The sequence below is a fragment of the Triticum urartu genome, chromosome 5A (assembly GCF_056163025.1).
Source record: "Triticum urartu cultivar PI428250 chromosome 5A, HENAU_Tu73, whole genome shotgun sequence".
NCBI lineage: Eukaryota > Viridiplantae > Streptophyta > Magnoliopsida > Poales > Poaceae > Triticum > Triticum urartu.
The window spans coordinates 650,269,492-650,297,349 of record NC_141877.1 but is presented as its reverse complement, the minus strand read 5'-3'; the positions used below and the strand labels follow the sequence as shown (position 1 = coordinate 650,297,349).

The window sequence follows — 27,858 nt, the reverse complement described above, 5'->3', positions numbered from 1 at the left end:
ATCATTCTCCTAATGATGTGATCCCGTTATCAACGACATCCAATGTCCATGGTTAGGAAACCATAACCATCTATTGATCAACGAGCTAGTCAACTGGAGGCTCACTAGGGACATGGTGTTGTCTATGTATCCACACATGTATCTGAGTTTCCTATCAATACAATTATAGCATGGATAATAAACGATTATCATGAACAAGGAAATATAATAATAATCAATTTATTATTGCCTCTAGGGAATATTTCCAACAGAAAGCAAAGAAAGAGAAGGCTGCCAAGATGCCAACTCAAGAGGAGGCATCTGAGTACTTTTTGAGAAGCAAGCAGGACCAGCTTGGTTATTTGATAGCATCCACTCTGAGGATTGAGAAGGGGTTGGCCACCCTGACTCAAAACCAGGAGAGCTTGGAAAGAATCGTGTAGCAAAAATTCTATGACTTGGATGTGAAGGTAACTGAGATTCAGTCTGTTGTGGAGCAACTTCAAGATGATATGCAGGAGAGGAAGGGCAAGACAACCACTGATGCATTTTCCAGAGTGCCTAGAGCTCAGAGGTCTGCTGCAGTGCCTGTTCCAGACACTAGAGCCACTTCATCTGCACCAGCTACATCTTCAGCGCAACCAGCTCCAGCACCAACTCCATCAGCTCCATCCACATCAACTGAAGCCTTCGTCCTTGGCTATCTCCGGACACCACCACCTGAAGACCAAGCTTGAGAGACGTTCTACTGCTATGCATTTTCTATGAACATTTTGGTAACATGTTGCCAAAGGGGGAGGAAAATGTATATATCATAGGCTTCGAGAGAGAGCGTTGCTTTTTATTCTCTCTTGCTTTGGTGGTTGAACTTTGTTTGTCTTTTGATTGCTTGAGATACTATGCTATTATCTGTGAGACATTGATGATCATGTGGTTGATCATAAGCTACACTTATGCTTGTTAGATGATATTATCTTACTTATCCTTATATGATCATTCACTTTGCTTGGTGATGAGTGCATGTATTTAATTCTTATCATTTTGAGCGCTCCACCAAGATGTATGTGACATGGAAGAGTAACCCATGATCCTAACTCTGCATTTGCAGTCCAAAGCAAATCTTAAGATATGCACAAATTTAGGGGGAGCTCTTGCTTTTCACATACTTCTCAAAGCGACAATATCTTTCACTCTTATTATCATTTGTCGAAGCTTTGATCTATATGTTGTCATCAATTACCAAAAAGGGGGAGATTGAAAGTGCAACTATCCCTGGGTGGTTTTGGTAATTCCTAACAACATATAGCTCATTGAGCTAACATTATTCCAAGATTAATATTTCAGGAAAAGCTCAATGAATGGCATGGCATGGATGAGGAAAGTGAATCCCTCAAAATTCTAAGGACAAAAAGTTTGGCTCAAGCATGAAGATCAAGACTCTACATTTTATATTTTAGTGATCCAAGATCACATTGAGTCTATAGGAAAAGCCAATACTATCAAGGAGGGATGAGGTGTTGCTTAATGGCTTGCTTGCTCAAAATGCTTAGTGATATGCTCCAAAACCCTCAACTACCTTCCCACACCCACATATGACCTAAACCAAAAGTCAAACTCGGCCCCACCAATTCTTTCTATCCGGCGCCACCGAGTTTCAAATGTCATAGCCACTGCCACAAACCCTAGGCAAATCGGTCTCACCAATAGGGATCTCGGTCTCACCGAGATGGGATTGTAATCTCTCTGTTTCCCTTCATATCATTTCGGTCTTATCGAGATGAGCGATCGGTCCCACCGAGATTGCAATGTAAACTCTCTGTTTCCCTTTTGTAACATTTCGGTCTCACCGAGATGAGCGAATCGGTCCCACCGAGTTTACCTGACCAACTCTCTGGTTAGCTTATTACCAAAATCGGTCCCACCGAGTTTGTGTAATCGGTCACACCGAGATTACGTTATGCCCTAACCCTAACCATATCGGTCCTACCGAGTTGCATCTCAGTCCCACCGAAAATCCTAACGGTCACTAGGTTTGCTGAATCGGTCCGACCGAGTTTAACCATTCGGTCCCACCGAGTTTGGCAAATTGTGTGTAACGGTTAGATTTTGTGTGGAGGCTATATATACCCCTCCACCCACTCTTCATTCATGGAGAAAGCCATCAGAACATACCTACACTTCCAATACACATTTTCTAAGAGAGAACCACCTACACTTGTGTTGAGGTCAAGATATTCCATTCCAACCATATGAATCTTGATCTCTAGCCTTCCCCAAGTTGCTTTCCACTCAAATCTTCTTTCCACCAAATCCAAATCCTGTGAGAGAGAGTTGAGTGTTGGGGAGACTATCATTTGAAGCACAAGAGCAAGGAGTTCATCATCAACACACCATTTGTTACTTCTTGGAGAGTGGTGTCTCCTAGATTGGCTAAGTGTCACTTGGGAGCCTCCGACAAGATTGTGGAGTTGAACCAAGGAGTTTGTAAGGGCAAGGAGATCGCCTACTTCGTGAAGATCTACCGCTAGTGAGGCAAGTCCTTCGTGGGCGTCGGCCGTGATGGAATAGACAAGGTTGCTTCTTCGTGGACCCTTCGTGGGTGGAGCCCTCCGTGGACTCGCGCGACCATTACCCTCCGTGGGTTGAAGCTTCCATCAACGTGGATGTACGATAGCACCACCTATCGGAACCACGACAAAACATCTGTGTCTCCAATTGCGTTTGAATCCTCCAAACCGTTCCCTTTACATTCTTGCAAGTTGCATGCTTTACTTTCCGCTGCTCATATACTCTTTTGCATGCTTGCTTGAATTGTGTGGAGATTGCTTGACTTGTGTTAAGATGGCTAAAATATGCCAAGAACTAAAATTGGGAAAGGCTAGATTTTTTTTGGTCAATTAGTCTAATCACCCCCCCTCTAGACATACTTTCGATCCTACAGAGATCCATGCCTCTTTTGAGTATGTTATGTAAGAATGATTTGGGCATATGGTTGTGCTTTATTGATCCTTGTCCTAGTTTGCATTTATGGAGTACCTAGCATGACTCAATCTTGCTCTACTTTCGTTATAAAATGTTCCTGGCAAATTGTTTACGTGTTAATCAATTTTGCCAAGGTTGTTGTAGTTGATCCATGCATGCTATGAGATTGTTCTTGCCATGTTTAGCTTCTTGATCATGTCTTCTTGCTGGATGTATGCTTAGTTTGTCATGCAACGCCTTGTGTTGAGTGCATCGAGCTCGCAAACATGCCTTCATAACTCTGTTTTTGCCATGTCCAGTTTTCTGCAGTCTGAATCTGTTAACGAAACTTGCTATGTTTACATGGATGCCATCATGTTTTCTGTGCCCTTTTGGCTTATGGTCAGTAAGGGGCTTTTGTTGCATGATTTGAGTAGATTCATGACATGCCTTGTATTGCTATGATCTGATCCTGTAGCATGTTGTTATCTTGCTCTAAACATTGCTTCCTGATGTTAAATCCTGACATGTTATTTTCACTAAGTCTGTGATGCTGTTATCTTTTGCACTTTTGCCATGCTTGTTTGAACCTGCTCTTGTGTGATTTAGCCATAGCTCAGTGTTCATCATTTGTCAAGCATCTTGAGTAGATCACCTCCATGTGCTTTGTTGCTATGTTGGAGTGCAGTAGCTTAGTTTCTTGTTGCATTCTACATGGCATCGTGCTGTTAATCGCAGAATTGTGCCATTATTGTTTTGCTTGCCATTTGCAAACCGTGCATCCGATTCCGGTGATCCTTATATCGATTTCGACCGAAATCAACTCATCTTTCCAGCGGCACGCTTGGTTTGCCAAGTTGAGGCCTGGTTCGATATTTTCCTTCCGGAGCATGCATATGCATTGCATATCACATCCCGCATATCATGCCATGTTTTGCATCATGTTGCTTGCGCATTGCACCGTGATTGATTATTGGTCCTTTGCTTATGTTCTTGCTTTGGGTAGAGCCGGGAGACGAGTACATGATCGAGGAACCCGTTGAGTACGTTTACGAGGATCAAGTTTTCGTCAACTCGGAGAACTTTGCAGGCAAGATGACCATACCCTCGAAATCACTTCTATCTTTGCTTGCCAGTTGCTCGCTCTATTGCTGTGCCACGATACCTACCACTTGCTATATCATGCCTCCCATATTGCCATGTCAAACCTCTAACCACCTTGTCCTAGCAAACCGTTGTTTGGCTATGTTACCGCTTTGCTCAGCCCCTCTTATAGCGTTCTAGTTGCAGGTGAAGATGGAGTTTGTTCCTTGTTGGAACATGGTTATCTTTGGGATATCATTATTATATCTTGTTTACTTTAATGCATCTATATACTTGGTAAAGGGTGGAAGGCTCGGCCTTATGCCTGGTGTTTTGTTCCACTCTTGCCACCCTAGTTTCTGTCATACCGGTGTTATGTTCCTTGATTTTGTGTTCCTTATGCGGTTGGGTTATAATGGGAACCCCTTGACAGTTCGCCTTGAATAAAACCCCTCCAGCAAGGCCCAACCTTGGTTTTACCATTTGCCACCTAAGCCTTTTCCCCTTGGGTTCCGCGGACTCAAGGGACATCTTTATTTTAAACCCCCCGGGCCAGTGCTCCTCTAAGTGTTGGTCCGAAATGAGTAGACTGCGGGGCCACCTCGGGGCAACTTGAGGGTTGGTTTTACTCATAGGATGTCTCATCCGGTGTGCCCTGAGAACGAGATACGTGCGACTCCTATCGGGATTTGTCGGCACATCGGGCGGCTTTGCTGGTCTTGTTTTACCATTGTCGAAATGTCTTGTAACCGGGATTCCGAGTCTGATCGGATCGTCCTAGGAGAAGGAATATCCTTCGTTGACCGTGAGAGCTTGTGATGGGCTAAGTTGGGACACCCTTGCAGGGTTTTGAACTTTCGAAAGCCATGCCCACGGTTATGGGCAGATGGGAATTTGTTAATATCCGGTTGTAGAAAACTTGACACTAAACTTAATTAAAATGAATCAACAGCGTGTGTAGCTGTGATGGTCTCTTTTCGGTGGAGTCCGGGAAGAGAACACAGTCTCGTGTTAGGCTTGAACGTAAGTAGTTTTAGGAACACTTTTGGATCTTTATAGCTGATCGACCGTGCTTTGCTTTCTCTTCTCGCTCTCATTTGCGTAAGTTAGCCACCATATATGCTAGTGCTTGCTGCAGCTCCACATCACTACCTTTTCCCTACCCATAAGCTTAAATAGTCTTGATCGCGAGGGTGAGAGATTGCCGAGTCCCCGTGACTCACAGGTTACTTCCAAAACCAGATGCAGGTGCCGATGATGCCATTCCAGGGGATGCGACCGAACTCAAGTGGGAGTTCGACGAGGATTCAGGATGTTACTATGTGTCTTTCCCGGACGATCAGTAGTGGAGCCCATTTGGGGCGATCGGGGATCTATTGCATTAGGGGTTGTCTTTCTTTATTTTGGTTCTGTGGTCGGACCTTGATTGTATTCTGGATGATGTAATGCTATATTTATGTATATCTGAAGTGGCGATTGTAAGCCAACTCTTTATCTCTTTCTTATTCAGTACATGGGATGTGTAAAGATTACCCCTCTTGCGACATGCCTACTATGCGGCTATGCTTCTAAGTCGTGCTCCGACACGTGGGAGATATAGCCGCATCGTGGGTGTTACAGTTACGTTGATGCAAGCTTTGAGACTGATCTGGACGATTCTAAATTGCAAACCGGATACGTGTTTATATTAAACGGTGGAGCTGTCAGTTGGAGCAGTTCTAAACAGAGCGTCGTGGCGGGATCTACATGTGAAGCGGAGCACATTGCTACTTCGGAAGCAGCGAATGAAGGAGTCTGGATGAAGGAGTTCATATCCGATCTAGGTGTCATACCTAGTGCATCGGGTCCAATGAGAATCTTTTGTGACAATACTGGTGCAATTGCTTTGGCAAAGGAATCCAGATTTCACAAGAAAACCAAGCACATCAAGAGACGCTTCAACGTCATTCAGGATCAAGTCCAAGTGGGAGACATAGAGATTTGCAAGATACATATGGATCTAAATGTTGCAGACCCGTTGACTAAGCCTCCTCCATGAGCAAAACATGATCAGCACCAAGGCTCCATGGGTGTTAAAATCATTACTGTGTAATCTAGATTATTGACTCCAGTGCAAGTGGGAGACTGAAGGAAATATGCCCTAGAGGCAATAATAAAGTTATTATTTATTTCCTTATATCATGATAAATGTTTATTATTCATGCTAGAATTGTATTAACCGGAAACATAATACATGTGTGAATACATAGACAAACATAGTGTCACTAGTATGCCTCTACTTGACTAGCTCATTGATCAAAGATGGTTAAGTTTCCTAACCATAGACATGAGTTGTTGTTTGATCAATGGGATCACATCATTAGGAGAATGATGTGACTGACTTGACTCATTCCGTTAGCTTAGCACTTGATCGTTTGTTTACCGCTATTACTTTCTTCATGACTTATACATGTTCTTATGACTATGAGATTATGCAACTCCCGAATACCGGAGGAGCACTTTGTGTGCTACCAAACGTCACAACGTAGCTGGGTGATCATAAAGGTGCTCTACATGTGTCTCCGATGGTACTTGTTGAGTTGGTATAGATCAAGATTAGGATTTTTCACTCCGATTGTCGGAGAGGTATCTCTGGGCCCTCTCGGTAATACACATCACTATAAGCCTTGCAAGCATGATAACTAATGAGTTAGTTACGGGGTGATGTATTACGGAACGAGTAAAGAGACTTGCCGGTAACGAGATTGAACTAGGTATTGGATACCGACGATCGAATCTTGGGCAAGTAACATACCGATGACAAAGAGAACAATGTATAGTGTTGTGCGGTTTGACCGATAAAGATCTTCCTAGAATATGTAGGAAACAATATGAGCATCCAGGTTCCGCTATTGGTTATTGACCGGAGACATGTCTCGGTCATGTCTACATAGTTCTCGAACCCATAGGGTCCGCACGCTTAAAGTTCGATGACGGTTATATTATGAGTTTATGTGTTTTGATGTACCGAAGGAAGTTCGGAGTCCCGGATGTGATCACGGACATGACGAGGAGTCTCGAAATGGCCGAGACATAAAGATTGATATATTGGAAGCCTATATTTGGATATCGGAAGTGTTCCGGGTGGAATCGGGATTTTACCGGAGTACCGGGGGTTACCGGAACCCCCCGGGGGTTTAATGGGCCAAGATGGGCCTTAGTTGAGAAGAGGAGGGGCGGACAGGGCATGGACGCGTGCCCCTCTCCCTCTAGTCTGAATTGGACAAGGAGGGGGGTGGCACCCCCCCTTTCCTTCCTCTCTCCCTCTTCCTTCCCCCTTCTCCTACTCCAACTAGGAAAGGAGGGAGTCCTACTCCCGGTGGGAGTAGGACTCCTCCCCGGCGTGCCTCCTCCTGGACGGCCGCCTATCCCCCTTGCTCCTTTATATACGGGGGCAGGGGGCACCTCTAGACACACAAGTTGATCGTAAAGATCTCTCCCAGCCGTGTGCGGTGCCCCCCTCCACCATAATCCACCTTGGTCATACTGTAGCGGTGTTTAGGCGAAGCCCTGCTACGGTAGCTTCATCAACATCATCACCACGCCGTCGTGCTGACGAGACTCTTCCCCGAGCTCTACTGGATCGTGAGTTCGCGGGATGTCACCGGGCTGAACGTGTGCTGAATGCGGAGGTGCCGTACGTTCAGTACTAAGGATCGGTCGATCATGAAGACGTACGACTACATCAACCGCGTTGTCATAACGCTTTCGCTTAACGGTCTACGAGGGTACGTGGACGACACTCTCCCCTCTCGTTGATATGCATCACCATGATCCTGTGTGTGCATAGGATTTTTTTTTGAAATTACTACGTTCCTCAACAGTCTCATCATAGTCAACCCCTTGAACTTGTCGATAACCCTTAGCGACAAGCCGAGCTTTATAGATGGTCACATTGCCATCCACGTTTGTCTTCTTCTTAAAGATCCATTTATTTTCTATGGCTCGCCGATCATCGGGCAAGTCAGTCAAAGTCCATACTTCGTTTCCATACATGGATCCTATCTCGGATTTCATGGCTTCAAGCCATTTGTTGGAATCCGGGCCCGCCATCGCTTCTTCATAGCTCGAAGGTTCACCATTGTCTAACAACATGATTTCTAGGACAGGGTTGCCGTACCACTCTGGTGCGGAACATGTCCTTGTGGACCTACGAAGTTCAGCAGCAACTTGATCCGAAGTTTCATGATCATCATCATTAACTTCCTCTCTAGTCGGTGCAGGCACCGCATAAACATTTTCTTGAGCTACGCTACTTTCCGGTTCAAGAGGCAGTACTTCATCAAGTTCTAATTTCCTCCCACTTAATTCTTTTGAGAGAAACTCTTTCTCTAGAAAGGATCCATTCTTGGCAACAAAGATCTTGCCTTCGGATCTAAGGTAGAAGGTATACCCAATAGTTTCCTTAGGGTATCCTATGAAGACACATTTTTCTCACTTGGGTTCGAGCTTTTTAGGTTGAAGTTTCTTGACATAAGCATCGCATCCCCAAGCTTTCAGAAACGACAGCTTAGGTTTCTTCCCGAACCATAATTCATACGGTGTCGTCTCAACGGATTTCGACGGAGCCCTATTTAAAGTGAATGCGGCAGTCTCTAAAGCATAACCCCAAAATGATAGTGGTAGATCAGCAAGAGACATCATAGATCGCACCATATCTAATAGAGTGCAATTACGACGTTCGGACACACCATTACGCTGAGGTGTTCCAGGCGGCGTGAGCTGCGAAACAATTCCACATTTCCTTAAGTGCGTGCCAAATTCGTGACTCAAATATTCTCCCCCACGATCTGATCGTAAGAACTTTATTTACATGTCACGTTGATTCTCAACCTCATTCTAAAATTCCTTGAACTTTTCAAAGGTCTCAGACTTGTGTTTCATTAAGTAGACATACCCATATCTACTCAAGTCATCAATGAGGGTGAGAACATACCGATAGCCACTGATACGTCTCCAACGTATCTATAATTTTTTATTGTTCCATGCTATTATATTATCAACCTTGGATGTTTTATATGCATTTATATGCTATTTTATATGATTTTTGGGACTAACCTATTAAGTTAGAGCCGAGTGCCAGTTTATGTTTTTCTCCTTGTTTTAGAGTATCGCAGAAAAGGGAAATCAAACAGAGTCCAATTGACCTGAAACTTCACGGAACTTATTTTTGGACCATAAGAAGCCCACGGAGTATCGGAGTTGGACCAAGAGAGTCCCGCGCTGCCCACGAGGGGGGGCGCCCACCCCCCTAGGCGCACCCCCTGCCTCGTGGACAACCCGGAGGTCCACCGGCGTACTTCTTCCTCCCATATATACCCATATACCCTAAAAACTTCGGGGAGCACCTTAGAACGGGAGTTCCGCTGCCAGAAGCCTCCGTAGCCACCGAAAACCAATCTAGACCCGTTCCGGCACCCTGCCGGAGGGGGCAATCCATGTCTGGTGGCTATCTTCATCATCCCGGTGCTCTCCATGACGAGGAGGGAGTAGTTCTCCCTCGGGGCTGAGGGTATGTACCAGTAGCTATGTGTTTGATCTCTCTCTTTCTCTCTCATGTTCTTGAGGTGGCACGATCTTGATGTATCGTGAGCTTTGCTATTATAGTTGGATCTTATGATGTTTCTCCCCTCTACTCTCTTGTAATGGATTGAGTTTTCCCTTTGAAGTTATCTTATCGGATTGAGTCTTTAAGGATTTGAGAACACTTGATGTATGTCTTGCGTGGGATACCCGTGGTGACAATGGGTATTCTATTGATCTACTTGATGTATGTTTTGGTGATCAACTTGCGGGTTCCTCCCATGAACCTATGCATAGGGGTTGGCACACGTTTTCGTCTTGACTCTCCAGTAGAAACTTTGGGGCACTCTTTGAAGTACTTTGTGTTGGTTTGAATAGATGAATCTGAGATTGTGTGATGCATATCGTATAATCATACTTGTGGATACTTGAGGTGACATTGGAGTATCTAGGTGACATTAGGGTTTTGATTGATTTGTGTCTTAAGGTGTTATTCCAGTACGAACTCTAGGATAGATTGAACAGAAAGAATAGCTTCATGTTATTTTACTACGAACTCTTGAATGGATCGATCAGAAAGAATAACTTTGAGGTGGTTTCGTACCCTACCATAATCTCTTCGTTTGTTCTCCGCTATTAGTGACTTTGGAGTGACTCTTTGTTGCATGTTGAGGGATAGTTATGTGCTCCAATTATGTTATTATTGTTGAGAGAACTTGCACTAGTGAAAGTATGAACCCTAGGCCTTGTTTCAACGCATTGCACTACCGTTTACGCTCACTTTTATCATTAGTTACCTTGCTGTTTTTATATGTTCATATTACAAAAACCATTATCTACTATCCATATACCACTTGTATCACCATCTCTTCGCCGAACTAGTGCACCTATACAATTTACCATTGTATTGGGTGTGTTGGGGACACAAGAGACTCTTTGTTATTTGGTTGCAGGGTTGCTTGAGAGAGACCATCTTCATCCTACGCCTCCTACGGATTGATAAACCTTAGGTCATCCACTTGAGGGAAATTTGCTACTGTTCTACAAACCTCTGCACTTGGAGGCCCAACAACGTCTACAAGAAGAAGGTTGTGTAGTAGACATCAGCCACCGCGAGCCTCAACGCTCATTGGACCGCACACATCAGTATGTATGATTTCCAATAAGTTGGTTGCTCGCTCCATTGTTCTGGAGAACGGAGTCTTGGTCATTTTTCCCATGAGGCATGGTTCACACGTGTCAAATGATTCATAATCAAGAGACTCCAAAAGTCCATCTGCATGGAGTTTCTTCATGCGTTTGACACCAATGTGACCAAGGCGGCAGTGCCACAAGTATGTGGGACTATCATTATCAACCTTACAATTCTTGGTATTCACACTATGAATATGTGTAACATCACGTTCGAGATTAAACAAGAATAAACCATTGACCTGCGGGGCATGACCATAAAACATATCTCTCATATAAATGGAACAACCATTATTCTCGGATTTAAATGAGTAGCCATCTTGCATTAAATGAGATCCATATACAATGTTCATGCTCAAAGCTGATACTAAATAACAATTATTGAGGTTTAAAACTAATCCCATAGGTAAATGTAGAGGCAGCGTGCCAACGGCGATCACATCGACCTTGGAACCATTCCCGACGCGCATCGTCACCTCGTCCTTCGCCAGTCTCCGCTTATTCCGCAGCTCCTGTTTTGAGTTACAGATATGAGCAACCACACCAGTATCAAATACCCAGGAGCTACTACTAGCGCTGGTTAGGTACACATCAATAACATGTATATCACATATACCTTTGGTATTGCCGGCCTTCTTGTCCGCTAAGTACTTGGGGCAGTTCCTCTTCCAGTGACCGTTTCCCTTGAAATAAAAGCACTCAGTCTCAGGCTTGGGTCCATTCTTTGGCTTCTTCCCGGCCGCTTTCTTACCGGGCATGGCAACTCCCTTGCCGTCCTTCTTGAAGTTCATTTTACCCTTGCCTTTCTTGAACTTCATGGTTTTATTCACCATCAACACTTGATGTTCCTTTTTGAATATACCTCAGGAATGGTCTTTTCCATCCCCTGCATATTGAAGTTCATCACAAAGCTCTTGTAGCTACGTGGGAGCGACTGAAGGATTCTGTCAACGACCGCGTCATCCGGGAGATTAACTCCCAGCTGAGACAAGCGGTTGTGCAACCCAGACATTTTGAGTATGTGCTCGCTGACAGAACTATTCTCCTCCATCTTACAACTGTAGAACTTGTCGGAGACTTCATATCTCTCGACCCGGGCATGAGCTTGGAGAACCATTTTCAGCTCTTGGAACATCTCATATGCTCTGTGCTGCTCAAAACGCTTTTGGATCCCCGGTTCTAAGCTGTAAAGCATGCCGCACTGAACCAGGGAGTAATCATCACTACGCGACTGCCAGGCGTTCATAATGTCTTGAGTTGCTGGGAAATAGGTGCTTCACCTAGCGGTGCTTCAAGGACATATGCTTTCTTGGCAGCTATGAGGATAATCCTCAGGTTACGTACCCAGTCCGTGTAGTTGCTACCATCGTCTTTCAGCTTGGTTTTCTCTAGGAACGCATTGAAGTTGAGGGCAACATTAGCGTGGGCCATTTGATCTATAAGACATATTGCAAAGATTTTTCGACTATGTTCATGATAATTAAGTTCATCTAATCAAATTATTTAATGAACTCCCACTCAGATAGACATCCCTCTAGTCATCTAAGTGATACATGATCCGAGTCAACTAGGTCGTGTCCGATCATCACGTGAGACGGACTAGTCATCATCGGTGAACATCTTCATGTTGATCGAATCTTCTATATGACTCATGTTCGACCTTTCGGTCTTCCGTGTTCCGAGGCCATGTCTATACATGCTAGGCTCGTCAAGTCAACCTAAGTGTATTTCGTGTGTAAATCTGGCTTACACCCGTTGTATGCGAGCGTTAGAACCTATCACACCTGATCATCACGTGGTGCTTCTGAACAACGGACCTTAGCAACGGTGCACAATTAGGGGGAACACTTTCTTGAAATTATTGTGAGGGATCATCTTATTTAAGCTACCATCGTTCTAAGCAAATAAGATGTAAAAACATGATAAACATCTCATGCAATCAAATAGTGACATGATATGCCAATATCATTTTGCTCCTTTTGATCTCCATCTTCGGGGCGCCATGATCATCATCGTCACTGACATGACACCATGACCTCCATCATCATGATCTCCATCATCGTGTCTTCATGAAGTTGTCTCGCCAACTATTACTTCTACTACTATGGCTAACGGTTAGTGATAAAGTAAACTAATTACATGACGTTTATGTTGACACGCAGGTCATAAATAAATTAAGACAACTCCTATGGCTCCTGCCGGTTGTCATACTCATCGACATGCAAGTCGTGATTCCTATTACAAGAACATGATCAATCTCATACATCACATATATCATTCATCACATCCTTTTGGCCATATCACATCACACGGCATATGCTGCAAGAACAAGTTAGACGTCCTCTAATTGTTGTTGCAAGTTTTTACGTGGCTGCTATAGGTTTCTAGCAAGAACGTTTCTTACCTACGCCAAGACCACAACGTGATATGCCAATTTCTATTTACCATTCATAAGGACCCTTTTCATCGAATCCGATCTGAGTAAAGTGGGAGAGACAGACACCCGCTAGCCACCTTATGCAACTAGTGCATGTCAGTCGGTGGAACCAGTCTCACGTAAGAGTACGTGTAAGGTCGGTTCAGGCCGCTTCAGCCCACGATGCCGCCGAATCAAGATAAGACTAGTAACCGCAAGTAAATTGACAAAATCGACGCCAACAACAACTTTTGTTCTACTCGTGCATAGAAACTACGCATAGACCTAGCTCATGATGCCACTGTTGGGGGTCATTGTAGAAATAAAAAATTCTACGCATCACCAAGATCAATCTATGGAGAGACTAGCAACGAGAGAGAGGGGAGTGTATCTTCATACCCTTGAAGATTGCGAAATGGAAGCGTTACAAGAACGCAGATGAAGGAGTCATACACGAAGCGATTCACATCGCGATCGAATCCGATCTAAGCACGAACAACGGTGCCTCTGCGTTCAACACACGTGCAGCCCGGTGACGTCTCCCACGCCTTGATCCAGCAAGGGGAGAGGGAGAGGTTGGGGAAGACTCTGTACAGCAACAGCACGACGGTGTGGTGGTGGTGTAGGAGCGTGGCACTCCAGCAGGTCTTCGCCAAGCACTGCGAGAGACGAGGAGGGAGAGGGGTAGGGCTGCGCCAAGATAGAGGGAGAGTCATGTCTCTGGCAGCCCCAAAATCCCCACTATATATAGGGGGGAGGATAGGGGCTGCGCCCCTATCTAGGGTTCCCCCCTAGGGGCGACGGCCAGCCCTAGATGCATCTAGGGGGCGGCCAGAGGGGGAGAGAGGGGGGCGCACCCTAGGTGGGCCTTAGGCCCATCTGAGCCTAGGGTTTCCCCTTTCTCCCCTTCCCTGTGCCTTGGGCCTCTTGTGGGAGGCGCACCAGCCCACCTAGGGGCTGGTCCCTTCCCACACTTGGCCCACGCAGGCCTCCGGGGCTGGTGGCCCCTCCCGGTGGACCCCCGAACCCTTCTGGTGGTCCCGGTACGTTACCAATAACGCCCAGAACACTTCTGGTGTCCAAAGCGGGACTTCCCATATATAAATATTTGCCTCCGGACCATTCTGAAACTCCTCATGACGTCTGGGATTTCATCCGGGACTCCGAACAACATTCGGTAACCACGTACATCTATTCCCTATAACCCTAGCATCATCGAACCTTAAGTGTGTAGACCCTACGGGTTCGGGAACTATGCAGACATGACCGAGACATCTCTCCGGCCAATAACCAACAACGGGATCTGGATACCCATGTTGGCTCCCACATGTTCCATGATGATCTCATCGGATGAACCACGATGTCAAGGATTCAATCAATCCCGTATACGATTCCCTTTGTCTACCGGTATAGTACTTGCCCGAGATTCGATCGTCGGTATACCGATACCTTGTTCAATCTCGTTACGGCAAGTCTCTTTACTCGTTTCATAACACATCATCCCGTGACCAACCCCTTAGTCACATTGAGCTCATTACGATGATGTCTTACCGAGTGGGCCCAGAGATACCTCTCCGTCATACGGAGTGAGAAATCCCAGTCTCGATTCGTGCCAACCCAACAAATACTTTCGGAGATACCCGTAGTGTACCTTTATAGCCACCCAGTTACGTTGTGACGTTTGGCACACCCAAAGCATTCCTACGGTATCCGGGAGTTGCACAATCTCATGGTCTAAAGAAAAGATACTTGACATTAGAAAAGCTTTAGCAGACAAACTACACGATCTTGTGCTATGCTTAGGATTGGATCTTGTCCATCACATCATTCTCCTAATGATGTGATCCCATTATCAACGACATCCAATGTCCATGGTCAGGAAAGCGTAACCATCTATTGATCAACGAGCTAGTCAACTAGAGGCTCACTAGGGACATGTTGTGGTCTATGTATTCACACATGTATTACGATTTCCGGATAACACAATTATAGGATGAACAATAGACAATTATCGTGAACAAGGAAATATAATAATAACTATTTTATTATTGCCTCTAGGGCATATTTCCAACATTTTTTCCATTCTTTGATTAGCATGTCTCCACTTCTTTGAGAAATCCAGTATGGACAGTTGAGATTCGTAGGATGACCTGGATGTGTGTTCAAAACACGAAGGCTGCCATTCTGATACATCAAATGAGGCACACAATCCGTCGGGATTCTCTGTTGAAAAACATGGTAATAACTTCATAGTTAGCTATGATGTACTAGTTTTAGAAGTATGCATAATATGCACGGATGTCTTAATAGTAAAAAATCTTACCAGGGTATCTCCATGGTAGTTACCGTAGTTCAACACGTGCACTAGTGGCACGTATTGACCATAATGTTGAGGAGTTTGATTGTACACATTGTAATTCTCAATATCAGTACAAAATCCGACCAGATGATTTTTCTCCTGATAAGTTAATTCGGAGCCATCGGTGTAGTGGGTTTTGTCTACCATCTTCCGCACATTCTTTGAAGAATGAAAATAAGCTATCAACTATTTTGAAATAAACAATATAAATTAGCTAATAACTATGTTTGAGAAACTCACATAGCGGTAGAATTGGAGGCGTATCAACAAGGACCCAAATGTCCATATTGTCTTGCTCGAGTTCAGGATCACCAAGATTCATGGTGACAAGCATACCCTCACCAAAACCATACATGTTGCAAAGTGCTTCCCATTTTTTGCAACCAATATGGGTTACGCTCTCAGAATTGTACAACTTTACTTCAAAATCCACACCATGATGGGTCCTTAGGTGAATTTTCTTTGTTTCGAAACTTTCATGGTCTTCAAAACCCATCCTCTCCAAGACATAGCGTCTTGCATCGCATGGGATAAGCTAGTCGAATTGTAAATGATGAAAAGTACACGTTGAAATATTTGAAGTCGTGCTTAATTACAAAAAAATAACACTTGTCGTCGTTGCGTACCGTTTCAACATCGAAGGTCTCCTCCAGCTTAATGCTGAAGTGCCGATCTTTGTCCAGGTGAGGCCTGTCGCACAGACCTCGGTCATCGTGGCACCAGTCGCACTCCCCCGGGATACTTTCGTCGTCCGAGTATGACATTTCATATGTTCATAATTCAAATATTAAACGTCTACAATTAAATATATGTACTAAAAAACCTAAGTTAGATCATTATTATTCATCACGGATTGAATATCGGTCTGTCCAGTCTTTTCTTGAAAACTCTCAACACGGGAATGAAGGAGAAGCTACCCCCATATATGGTGGAGACTCGATAGACTTAAAGTCAACCCGAGGACTCATATTATAGGACTCATATTGACATGGAGATTTGGCTGGTCTCACCTCGAGATCGGAGGGGGGTTGGTGACGGAGACGACGGCGCGGATGATGGAGGGGGCTCCTAGATTTCTGTAAAAACAAAAAACCCTATAAGCTATCAAGTAATCAAATGCATACGCCTTGCATAGTGCTCTCCAATTTTAGCATTCAAAGTAGGAGTACATTTCCAATTTGAGCATTCAATAAGCAAAACCAAATCGTCAAATAAAGTAGTATTCAAATTAGCATGCATTCAATTATAAGCAAAACTACATCATCTCTTGCGTCCGTACATCGTCGAATATTATCACTAATACTCCTCGAATACTATCATACATATAGCATCGCTAATACAGCTAGAATCGTAGCGCCCGACAGGTATCGGCGCGGGCGGTGGACACCCAAAGAGAAGGAACCATCACAGGATCATAGCTCCAGTGAAATCTCTGAAGAACCTGCCAGGTATTGTCGAATCGGCCCTCCAACACAACCATGTAGCGACGGACGTGATCGTCCTCCTTGCTGACACGGTGATGTACCACCTCCGCGGTGTCCAGAAGCCTCAGCACCGTCACTGGCCCGCGCGACCGCCACCAAACAAGGATCGGGTCAACGACGGGTTGGCTCCTCACCAACCTACGCCTCCCGGAAGGTAGCACCTCCCAATACCAGCCCGGCGGAGCCCAGTCCCAGACATGGCCCCTCTGATCAAGCCGTCCTCCTCCGTCGAGTCGACGACGAGGATGCGGAATAGGCATCATCGACGCCGATGTGGGAATAATTGCTTGAACTAAAAAACAAACTATTTCTATTAATTTTCTTGCTAAAAATAAACTACTTCTATAGTAAAATAAAGTAGTTTTATTAAATCAACTAGTTGAACTACTAAGCACTTACTATAAATAAAATAAATTAGTAATTATTAAAAATAAACTACTTCTATATATAGTAAAATAAAGTAGTTTTATTAAATCAACTAGTTCAACTACTAATTAAGCACTTACTATAAATAAAGTAGTTTTATTAAATCAACTAGTTCAACTACTAATTAAGCATTTACTATAAATAAACTAGTTTAACTAGTTCAACTACTAATTAACCACCTCCGCGGTGTCCGGAATAAGAAAAAAAAGAGGAGACGAAGAAAGGATTAATAGAGGAGAAGATCGAAGAAAAAAAGAAGAAGAAAAAGAGGAGAAGAAGAAAGGAATAGAGGAGAAGAAGAAAGGAATAGAGGAGAAGAAGGAAAAATAGAAAATATTCTATTTTTTCTTCTTCTCCTCTTTTTTCTTCTTCTTTTTTCCTCTTCTTATTTATTTCTCCTCTTTTTTCCTATTCTTCCTCTCCTCTTCTTATCCTTCTTCTTCTCCTTCTTCCTCTCCTTCTTTTTCTTCTTCTTCTTCTTCCTTCTTTCCTTCTTCATCTTTTCTTCCTTTTCCTTATTTTACTTTTTCCTCTACACTAACCTAAAATCGATATCTACTAACAACCTAAATAAAAAATTAATACACATATGAAAAAAAACATATATAAACAAAAAATGCTAGGAACATTATATTCATACATACATAGCCACATCCATTCATCATATAGCTGCCACATACATATACATTATATATATGAAAAAAATGTAATGAACAAAAAAATAATACAAATTATATGAAAAAAATGAACAGAGCCGTGGCGGCGGCAGCTCACATCGAGGGCGGCCGGCGAGGGTGACGGCGGGGGCGGCGGAGGGCGACGGCGATGGCGGCGGGGGGCGGAGGGCGACGACGACGGCGACGGGGGCGGCAGAGGGCGACGGGGGCGGGGGGCGTAGGGCGACGGGCGACAACGTGGGCGGCGGACGGTGTCGGCGTGGGCTCGGGGGCACGGGCGATGGCGACGGCGGCGGGGCAGCCTGGCGGCGTCGAGCTCGCGGCGTCGTCGGGCGGGGGGCAACTGGCGATGAAAACTGAAAATTTTCACAAGTGTTTCTTATATAGTCGAAGCATTGGTCCCGGTTCGTGGCACCAACCGGGACTAATGCCACCCTTTAGTCTCGGTTCGTGACACCAACCGGGACCAAAGGTTTCTTTTCAGCAGGGCGGGAAGCAGAGGCCTTTGGTCCGGGTTGGTGGCACCAACCGAGACTAAAGGTGCGCAGTGGTACCGGTTCGTGGTACCAACCGGGACCAAAGGCCTTGCACATCAGCGTGGTGGTGGGAGTTTAGTCCCACCTCGCTAGTTGAGAGGGGAGCACAGTGGTTTATAAGCCCCACTGCCGCACCCCTCTCGAGCTCCTCTCCATTGCAGGCTTACGGGCCTAATTGTGACTGCTATGCCTGATGGGCCTACTGGGCCTTCTGCGGGCCTGAATCCTGGCCCGTGGATGGGTTTCTAGTCGTATTCAGGCCGTGGTGGCCAAGTAGGTGACATATTTTTTTTATTTTTTCCTATTTTTGTTTTCTTTTTTGCTTTATTTATTTTGTTTTGTTTCTACTTACAACAAAAAACTTATTTATTCTATTTTATTTTGTTTCTAATTACTTATTTATTTTACTTTATGATAATTCTTTTTGCTATTAAAGTTTCTAACAAAAAAAGTTCTTTATGAAAATTCTTTTTGCTTTTAATGATTTTGAACAGAAAATACTTTGATAATTTTAGTTGGATCCATTTGATATAATTTTAGTTTCAATAATACTAGAGGTTGCTTATAATGTTTTGAACAGAAAATACTTTGATAATTTTAGTTTCATAAATTTTATTTATGTTATTAAAGTTTATTTTATTTTGTTTCTACTTATATATTTTATATTATTTTATATTATTTTGTTTATAATTACTTATTTAATTTATGATAATTCTTTTTGCTATTAAAGTTTGTAACAAAAAAGTTCTTTATGAAAATTCTGTGAACTCCTGACTTTTTGTGTGTTCAAAATGCACAATTCAAAGCCACATCATCAATTTTCAACCCTTTCTGACTTCATTTGTTATTTTTCATGCATTTACTGATTATTTTGAGCTATAAGACCCTGAAATTGAAAAGCATTTCAAATGAACTCTGAAAAGGTTGAAAGTTGGCATGGTATCATCATTTCATCCACATAGCATGTGCAAGAAAGTTGAGACGGTTATGAGAAAAACTGGATGCACTTCGTGTACAAAACGGACAATCTCTTTTGAAGTATCAGGATTTCATACGGAAACTCGTCTGTTACAAAGGGATTTCATTCTTTAAAACTTATGTGAAATCCTGACTTTTTGTGTGTTCAAAATGCACCATTCAAAGCCACATCTTCAATTTTCAACCCTTTCTGACTTCATTTGTTATTTTTCATGCATTTACTGATTATTTTGAGCTAGAAGTCCCTGAAATTGAAAAGCATTTCAAATGAACTCTGAAAAGGTTGAAAGTTGGCATGGTATCATCATTTCATCCACATAGCATGTGCAAGAAAGTTGAGAGGGTTACGGGAAAAACTGGATGCACTTCCTGTACAAAATGGACAATCTCTTTCGAAGTATCAGGATTTCATACGGAAACTTGTCTGTTACTACAGGCATTTCAAATGAACTACGAAAAGGTTGGAAGTTGGCATGGTATCATCATAATAGTTGTGGAGAGAAAGTCTTCACTTTTTCTTCGCTTGTGTCCTTTCCTTATTGCGCCGTAACCATGGATAATCTTCATCATTTATCAGGATGATTGGGTCAGCCTTGACTTTGAAGGGAGGAATTTCATGAAACTTTTCATAATCTTCGGACATGTCTGTCTTGCCCTCCACTCCCACGATGTCCCTTTTTCCTGAAAGAACTATGTGGCGCTTTGGCTCATCGTATGATGTATTCGCTTCCTTATCTTTTCTTTTTCTCGGTTTGGTAGACATGTCCTTCACATAGATAACCTGTGCCACATCATTGGCTAGGACAAACGGTTCGTCAATTTACCCAAGATTGTTCAGATCCACTGTTGTCATTCCGTACTATGGGTCTACCTGTACCCCGCCTCCTGACAGATTGACCCATTGGCACTTAAACATAGGGACCTTAAAATCATGTCCGTAGTCAAGTTCCCATATGTCCACTATGTAACCATAATATGTGTCCTTTCCCCTCTTGGTTGCTGCATCAAAGCGGACACCGCTGTTTTGGTTGGTGCTCTTTTGATCTTGGGCGATCGTGTAAAATGTATTCCCATTTATCTCGTATCCTTTGTAAGTCAATACAGTCGAAGATGGTCCCCTTGACAACGAGTACAGCTCATCACAAACAGTGTTGTCACCTCTGAGACGTGTTTCCAACCAACTGCTGAAAGTCCTGATGTGTTCACATGTAATCCAGTCGTCGCACTGCTCCGGGTGTTTGGAGCGCAGAATGTTCTTGTGTTCATCGACATACGGGGTCACCAAGGTAGAGTTCTGTAGAACTGTGTAGTGTGCTTGAGACCAAGAATATCCGTCCCTGCATATTATTGAGTCCCCTCCAAGCGTGCCTTTTCCAGTCAGTCTCCCCTCATACGGCGATTTAGGGAGACCTATCTTCTTAAGGCCAGGAATGAAGTCAACACAAAACCCAATGTCAGCCTCTGTTTGATGGCCCATGGAGATGCTTCCTTCTGGCCTACCGCGGTTACGGACATATTTCTTTAGGACTCCCATGAACCTCTCAAAGGGGTACATATTGTGTAGAAATATGGGGCCCAGAATGGCAATCTCGTCAACTAGATGAACTAGGACATGTGTCATGATATTGAAGAAGGATGGTGGGAACACCAGCTCGAAACTGACAAGACATTGCACCACATCACTCCTTAGCCTTGGTATGATTTCTAGATCGATCACCTTCTGAGAGATTACATTGAGGATTGCACATAGCTTCACAATGGCTAATCGGATGTTTTCCGGTAGAAGCCCCCTCAATGCAACCAGAAGCACTTGCGTCATAATCACGTGGCAGTCATGAGACTTTAGGTTCTGCAACTTTTTCTCTGGCATATTTATCATTCCCTTTATATTCAACGAGAAGCCAGTCGGGACCTTCATACTAAGCAGGCATTCAAAGAAGATTTCCTTCTCTTCTTTGGTAAGAGCGTAGATGGCAGGACCTTCATACTGCTTTGGAGGCATGCCGTCTTTTTTGTGCAAACGTTGCAGGTCCTCCCATGCCTCAGCTGTATCTTTTGTCTTCCCATACACGCCCAAGAAGCCTAGCAGGTTCACGCAAAGGTTCTTCATCACGTGCATCATGTCGATCGAAGAGCGGGCCTCTAGGTCTTTCCAGTAGGGTAGGTCCCAAAATATAGATTTCTTCTTCCACATGGGTGCGCGTCCCTCAGCATCATTCGGAGCAGCTAGTCCGCCGGGACCCTTTCCAAAGATTACGTGTAAGTCATTGACCATAGCAAGTACGTGATCACCGATATGCATGGCGGGCTTATTCCGGTGATCTGCCTCGCCTTTGAAATGTTTGCCTTTCTTTCGACGTTGATGGTTGGTCGGAAGAAATCGAGATGGCCCAGGTACACATTCTTCCTGCATTTGTCCAGGTATATACTTTCGATGTCAGCTAAACAGTGCGTGCATGCGTGGCATCCCTTGTTTGTCTGTCCTGAAAGGTTACTGAGAGCAGGCCAATCGTTGATGGTTACAAACAGCAACGCGTGTAGGTTAAATTCCTCCTGTTTGTGCTCATCCCACGCACGTACACCGTTTCCATTCCACAGATGTAAAAGTTCTTCAACTAATGGCCTTAGGTACACATCAATGTCGTTACCGGGTTGCTTAGGGCCTTGGATGAGAACTGGCATCATAATGAACTTCCGCTTCATGCACATCCAAGGAGGAAGGTTATACATACATAGAGTCACGGGCCAGGTGCTGTGATTACTGCTCTGCTTCCCGAAAGGATTAATGCCATCCGCGCTTAAACCAAACCATATGTTCCTTGGGTTACGTGCAAACTCAACCCAGTACTCTCTCTCGATTTTTCTCCACTGCGACCCGTCAGCGGGTGCTCTCAACTTCCCGTCTTTCTTACGGTCCTCACTGTGCCATCGCATCAACTTGGCATGCTCTTTGTTTCTGAACAGTCGTTTCAACCATGGTATTATAGGAGCATACCACATCACCTTCGCAGGAACCCTCTTCCTGCGGGGCTCGCCGTCAACATCACCAGGGTCATCCCGTCTGATCTTATACCGCAATGCACCGCATACCGGGCATGCGTTCAAATCCTCGTACGCACCGCGGTATAGGATGCAGTCATTAGGGCATGCATGTATCTTCTGCACCTCCAATCCTAGAGGGCATACGACCTTCTTTGTTGCGTACGTACTGTTGGGCAATTCGTTATCCTTTGGAAGCTTCTTCTTTAATATTTTCAGTAGCTTCTCAAATCATTTGTCAGGCACAACATTCTCTGCCTTCCACTGTAGCAATTCCAGTACGATACCGAGCTTTGTGTTGCCATCTTCGCAATTGGGGTACAACCCTTTTTTGTGATCCTCTAACATGCAGTCGAACTTCAGCTTGTCCTTTTGACTTTCGCATTGCGTCCTTACATCGACAATGACCTGGCGAAGATCATCATCATCAGGCATATCGTCTGGTTCCTCTTGATCTTCAGCAGCTTCCCCCGTTGCAGCATCACCATATTTAGGGGGCACATAGTTGTCATCGTCCTCTTCTTCTTCGCTGTCTTCCATCATAACCCCTATTTCTCCGTGCTTCGTCCAAACATAATAGTGTGGCATGAAACCCTTATAAAGCAGGTGGGTGTGAAGGATTTTCCGGTTAGAATAAGACTTTGTATTCCCACATATAGGGCATGGACAACACATAAAACCATTCTGCTTGCTTGCCTCAGCCACTTCGAGAAAATTATGCATGCCCTTAATGTACTCGGAGGTGTGTCTGTCACCATAGATCCATTGTCGGTTCATCTACGTGCATTATATATAATTATGTGTGTCAAAAGTAAGAAAATCAGACAAGTATCTATCTAAAGTAAGAAATTCAGACAAGTGCCTATCTAAAGTAAAAAAATCAGAAAGAAGATAAGAACAAGAGGCTCACCATGGTGGTGCCGGCGACGAGATCGGCGCAGGTGATCGACGGCGGTGAAAACGGGGATGAGGCGTGACGGACCACTAAATCTAGACAAATCTCGGGAAAAATGGAGCTTCGAGGTCGAGCTTCGAGAGGAGAAAGCTTAACTAGTATGGCTCGGGCATTTCATCGAACACCTCATGTGCATAGGAAGTGAGCTAGAGCACCCAAATGCCCTCCCCTCGCCGGCTAGAAAAAACAGAGCACTGTGGAGTGCTCTGCCGCGGCGACGGGTATATATAGGCAACTTATTTGTCCCGGTTCGTGACAGGAACCGGGACTAAAGCCCCCCTTTTGTACTGGTTCTAGGCACGAACCGGTACCAATGGCTGTGGGCCAGGAGCGCGGCCCATTGGCCCGGTTCCTGCCTAGAACCGGAACAAATGGATCCATACGAACCGGGACCAATGCCCACGAGGCCCCGGCCGCCCCCCTGGGCTCATGAACCGGGACTAATGCCCCCCACGGGTCCCGGTTCATGAAGAACCAAGACTAATGGGCTGGCCAGGCCCGAACCAAAGCCCTGTTTTCTACTAGTGGTTTTTGCCACGGCCCAAACCGAGCTTTCGGTACGAGGTGATGTGGGAGTCACATGAATCCTGGTGTGACACCATTAGTTCAGGATGGAACGAACATCAAGGCAGCCAAGGAGTCGAAGCAATTCGCAGAAAACTAGAGTTGTTGTCAAAGAACCTCACGGCATGGAATGACGAAACCTTTGGGAGTGTTAGAAAGGAAATCAAGAAGGCAAAAGCAGAACTAGAAAGGATCTGAAGTGTTCCATCAAGGACTTCTCCAAATCATCTTGAGCTGAAGCTGAATGAACGACTGGTTGAGCTTTATCATAGGGAGGAGATTATGTGGAGACAGAGATCCAGAATACAGTGGCTAGCTGCGGGTGATCGAAACACAAAAAATTTCCACATGAGAGCAAACATGAGGAGGAAGAAGAACATGATCCGAGCTCTATATAATGCGCTGGGCATACGTGTAGACAACAAGGCTGAGATGAAACAACTCGTGACAGATTTCTATAGAACTTTGTACACGACGGAAGGAGTGCAGGGGACGGATGACGTGCTACAACATGTGCCTCATAAAGTAACACCATAGATGAATGCTTCACTTTGCGCCCCTTACACAAATGAGGAGGTGAAGCAGGCCCTGTTTCAGATGTTTCCCATGAAGGCCTCAGGCCCAGATGGTTTCCCCGCACACTTCTATTAGCGTCACTGGGATATTTGTGGGGACGAAATCACTGATGTGGTGCTTCGGATTGTCCATGGAGAGGAGAGTGCAGCCAGTATTAATGATACGGTCCTTGTGTTGATACCCAAGGTACAAAACCCCACACTTCTTACCCAGTTTAGGCCTATTAACCTGTGCAATGTGATTTATAAAATTGCTTCTAAAGTGGTAGCGAATAGATTAAAGTTGATATTGCCAGATATTATCTCAAAGGAGCAACCAACCTTTGTCCAAGGGAGGTTAATCACGGATAACATCATATGTTCTTATGAATGTTTGCACTTTATGAAGAGAAACAGATCCAAGACAAACAGTTTTTGTGCACTCAAGCTTGACATGATGAAGGCGTATGACAGATTAGAATGGCCTTACTTAAAGGTAATTATGGGTAAGCTTGGGTTTGATCCAGAATGGATCCATACAGTGATGAGCATGATTACTTCTGTTTCGTTCTCGGTTTTGTTTAATGGAGAGAAATTGGAGAGCTTCTCACCATCCAGAGGTATCAGGCAGGGAGATCCTATTTCCCCTTACTTATTATTGATTGCAGCGGAGGGCCTTTCGTGCATTTTAAAACACACTTCTCAGTCATTAGTGCTCGGTGTCATAAAGGTGGCACCCACGGCTCCGGCAGTGAATCACCTTTTGTTTGCAAATGACAGCCTACTGCTTTTCAAGTCTAGTGTCCAAGGGGCAAATGAGGTATCAAACCTACTTGATGCATACTGCTTGGCTTCAGGTAAAAGGGTAAACTATGATAAATCGTCCATCTTCTTCAGTAAGGGGTGCCCAAAGACCCTTAGAGTGGAGATAAAGAATATACTAAATGTGCAGAATGAATCTCTGAGTGAAAAGTATTTGGGTCTGCCGACTGATGTGGGACAGTCAAAAATGGCACTTTCAAATATTTATGAGACAGAGTGTGGGAAAGGATAAAGGGATGGATGGAGAAACTTTTATCTGTTGCCGGAAAGGAGGTTCTAATAAAATCTGTGGCTCAAGCTATAGCAGTTTTTCGATGTCATGCTTCAGACTACCTCGAGGCCTTTGTGAAAGTATTACTTCACTTATCCGTCAGTTTTGGTGGGGGGGTAAGAGAGGCAAGAGGAAACCATGTTGGGTATCTTGGGATTTGGTGACTCGACTGAAAAGTTTGGGAGGACTTGGTTTTCGGGACATAGAGATCTTCAACTTGGCACTTTTGTCTCGGCAAGTATGGAGATTAGTGAATGATCCCTCCTCTCTTAGTGCACAAATTCTTAAAGCAGCATATTTTCCACAATGCTCTGTTCTAGAAGCTCAACTAGGCCCACATCCTTCTCAGATTTGGCATTCTATACTAGATGGGAGGGATATTATCACCCAAGGAGCGATCAGAGGAGTTGGAGACGGTACGTCCACGCACATATGGAAACACAATTGGATTCCATGGAACATACTGATGAGGCCGATTACATCTTTAATTGATGAACCACCGCAGCTGGTCTCAGAGTTGATCGATCACACCAAGGCTGAGTGGCGGGAGGACCTGGTTAGACAGGTTTTCATACCTCTTGACGCGGAGGCTATTTTATAGATCTCGTTATGTACGTGGCAGGTGGAAGATTTTTGGGCATGGAATGATGATCCAAAGGGACGCTTCTCTGTACGGTCAGCTTATAAAATGATTGTCAGAATCAAGATCGGGCGTGAGGCATGGCTGGAGGACAGGGAGGATCCTTCTAACTCCGAAGCTGAGAGGAGGGGATGGAACTCGCTCTGGAAGATGACAGTGCCACCGGAGCTGCGATTTTTCACTTGGCGATTGGCGCAACACTCGCTCCCCACGGGCGATGTTCTACGCCATCGTCACATGGCTACTTCGAGTGTTTGCCCACTCTGTGGAGGGCAGGACAGCTGGCGTCATTCCTTGCTGGATTGTAATGTGTCTCGGTGCGTGTGGGCATTGTCAGAGGCCGAGCTGGTCGACCACATGTTGGCAACATAGGAACCAGATGCAAGGCTATGGCTTTTTGCTATGAGCGAGTCACTTCCAACGGAGCAATTTACGCTGATGATCGTCACCTTGTGGGCTATCTGGAGTGCACGACGGAAAGCCATACATGAAGATATCTTCCAGACCCCATTTGCCACTGACAACTTCATCAAATCCTACTTGTCAGACATAGAATTCTTGAAGAAGAAGGAGAAATCACAGCTGATAGCGATACCGCGACCGAGGACGTGGGTGCCGCCACCCACGGACCACTTCAAGTTTAATGTGGACGCTGTTGTGTCCCGCTCGGGCATCTTTGGCGCAGTTGGAGTGGTTTGCAGGGATGAAAGGGGTTTGTTCATGGGAGCTTCGGCCCTCGTTTTCAGGGGACTCCGTGACCCCCAGGTGCTAGAAGCACTAGCTGTACGGGAGGCATTGGCACTTTCAAAAGATCTCTACCTCAACCAAATATTGGTGGCCTCGGATTGTAAGGTGGTGATTGATGCGGTCGGAGAAGGAAGCTCAGCAAACTTTGGTGCCATTGTTCAAGAGATCAAGGCTAGAGCAACTACCTTTATTTCATGTTCGTTTAGTCATGAGTATAGGACCTCCAATACGGAGGCCCATAATCTCGCAAAGTATGCTTTATCTTTAGGGTTTGGCCGTCACACCTGGCTAGGCCAGCCCGGCGATCTTGTCTTTGTACCGATGAACATTCTGAATCAGTAATAAAGCTTTGCGAGATTCTAAAAAAAACTAGGAGCAGGGAGTTTTTTTGTGAAAAGTACATTAAGTGGCTTGGGATCCCTCCACTCTAATTTAACCATCCATTCTATATTGTACCACAAGGTCAGATTCTATTGTAGTTGCTCCTAGTTTGTCCTACCAATCGGGTGCAAAGGGCAACTTAGGAATTTCATGTGGGCCCCACCTAACAGGGGCAAAAAATCAAAGTGCAAAGTAAAAAGTGCGGAAAGATCAACTACTTCAATGTAACTAGT

General features: G+C 44.6%; 1 pseudogene; it reads right to left on the bottom strand.

The window, feature by feature from the left end:
- Positions 1–16,557: 16,557 nt before the first annotated feature.
- Positions 16,558–23,039, bottom strand: LOC147973777 (uncharacterized; annotated as a pseudogene).
- Positions 23,040–27,858: the final 4,819 nt, after the last annotated feature.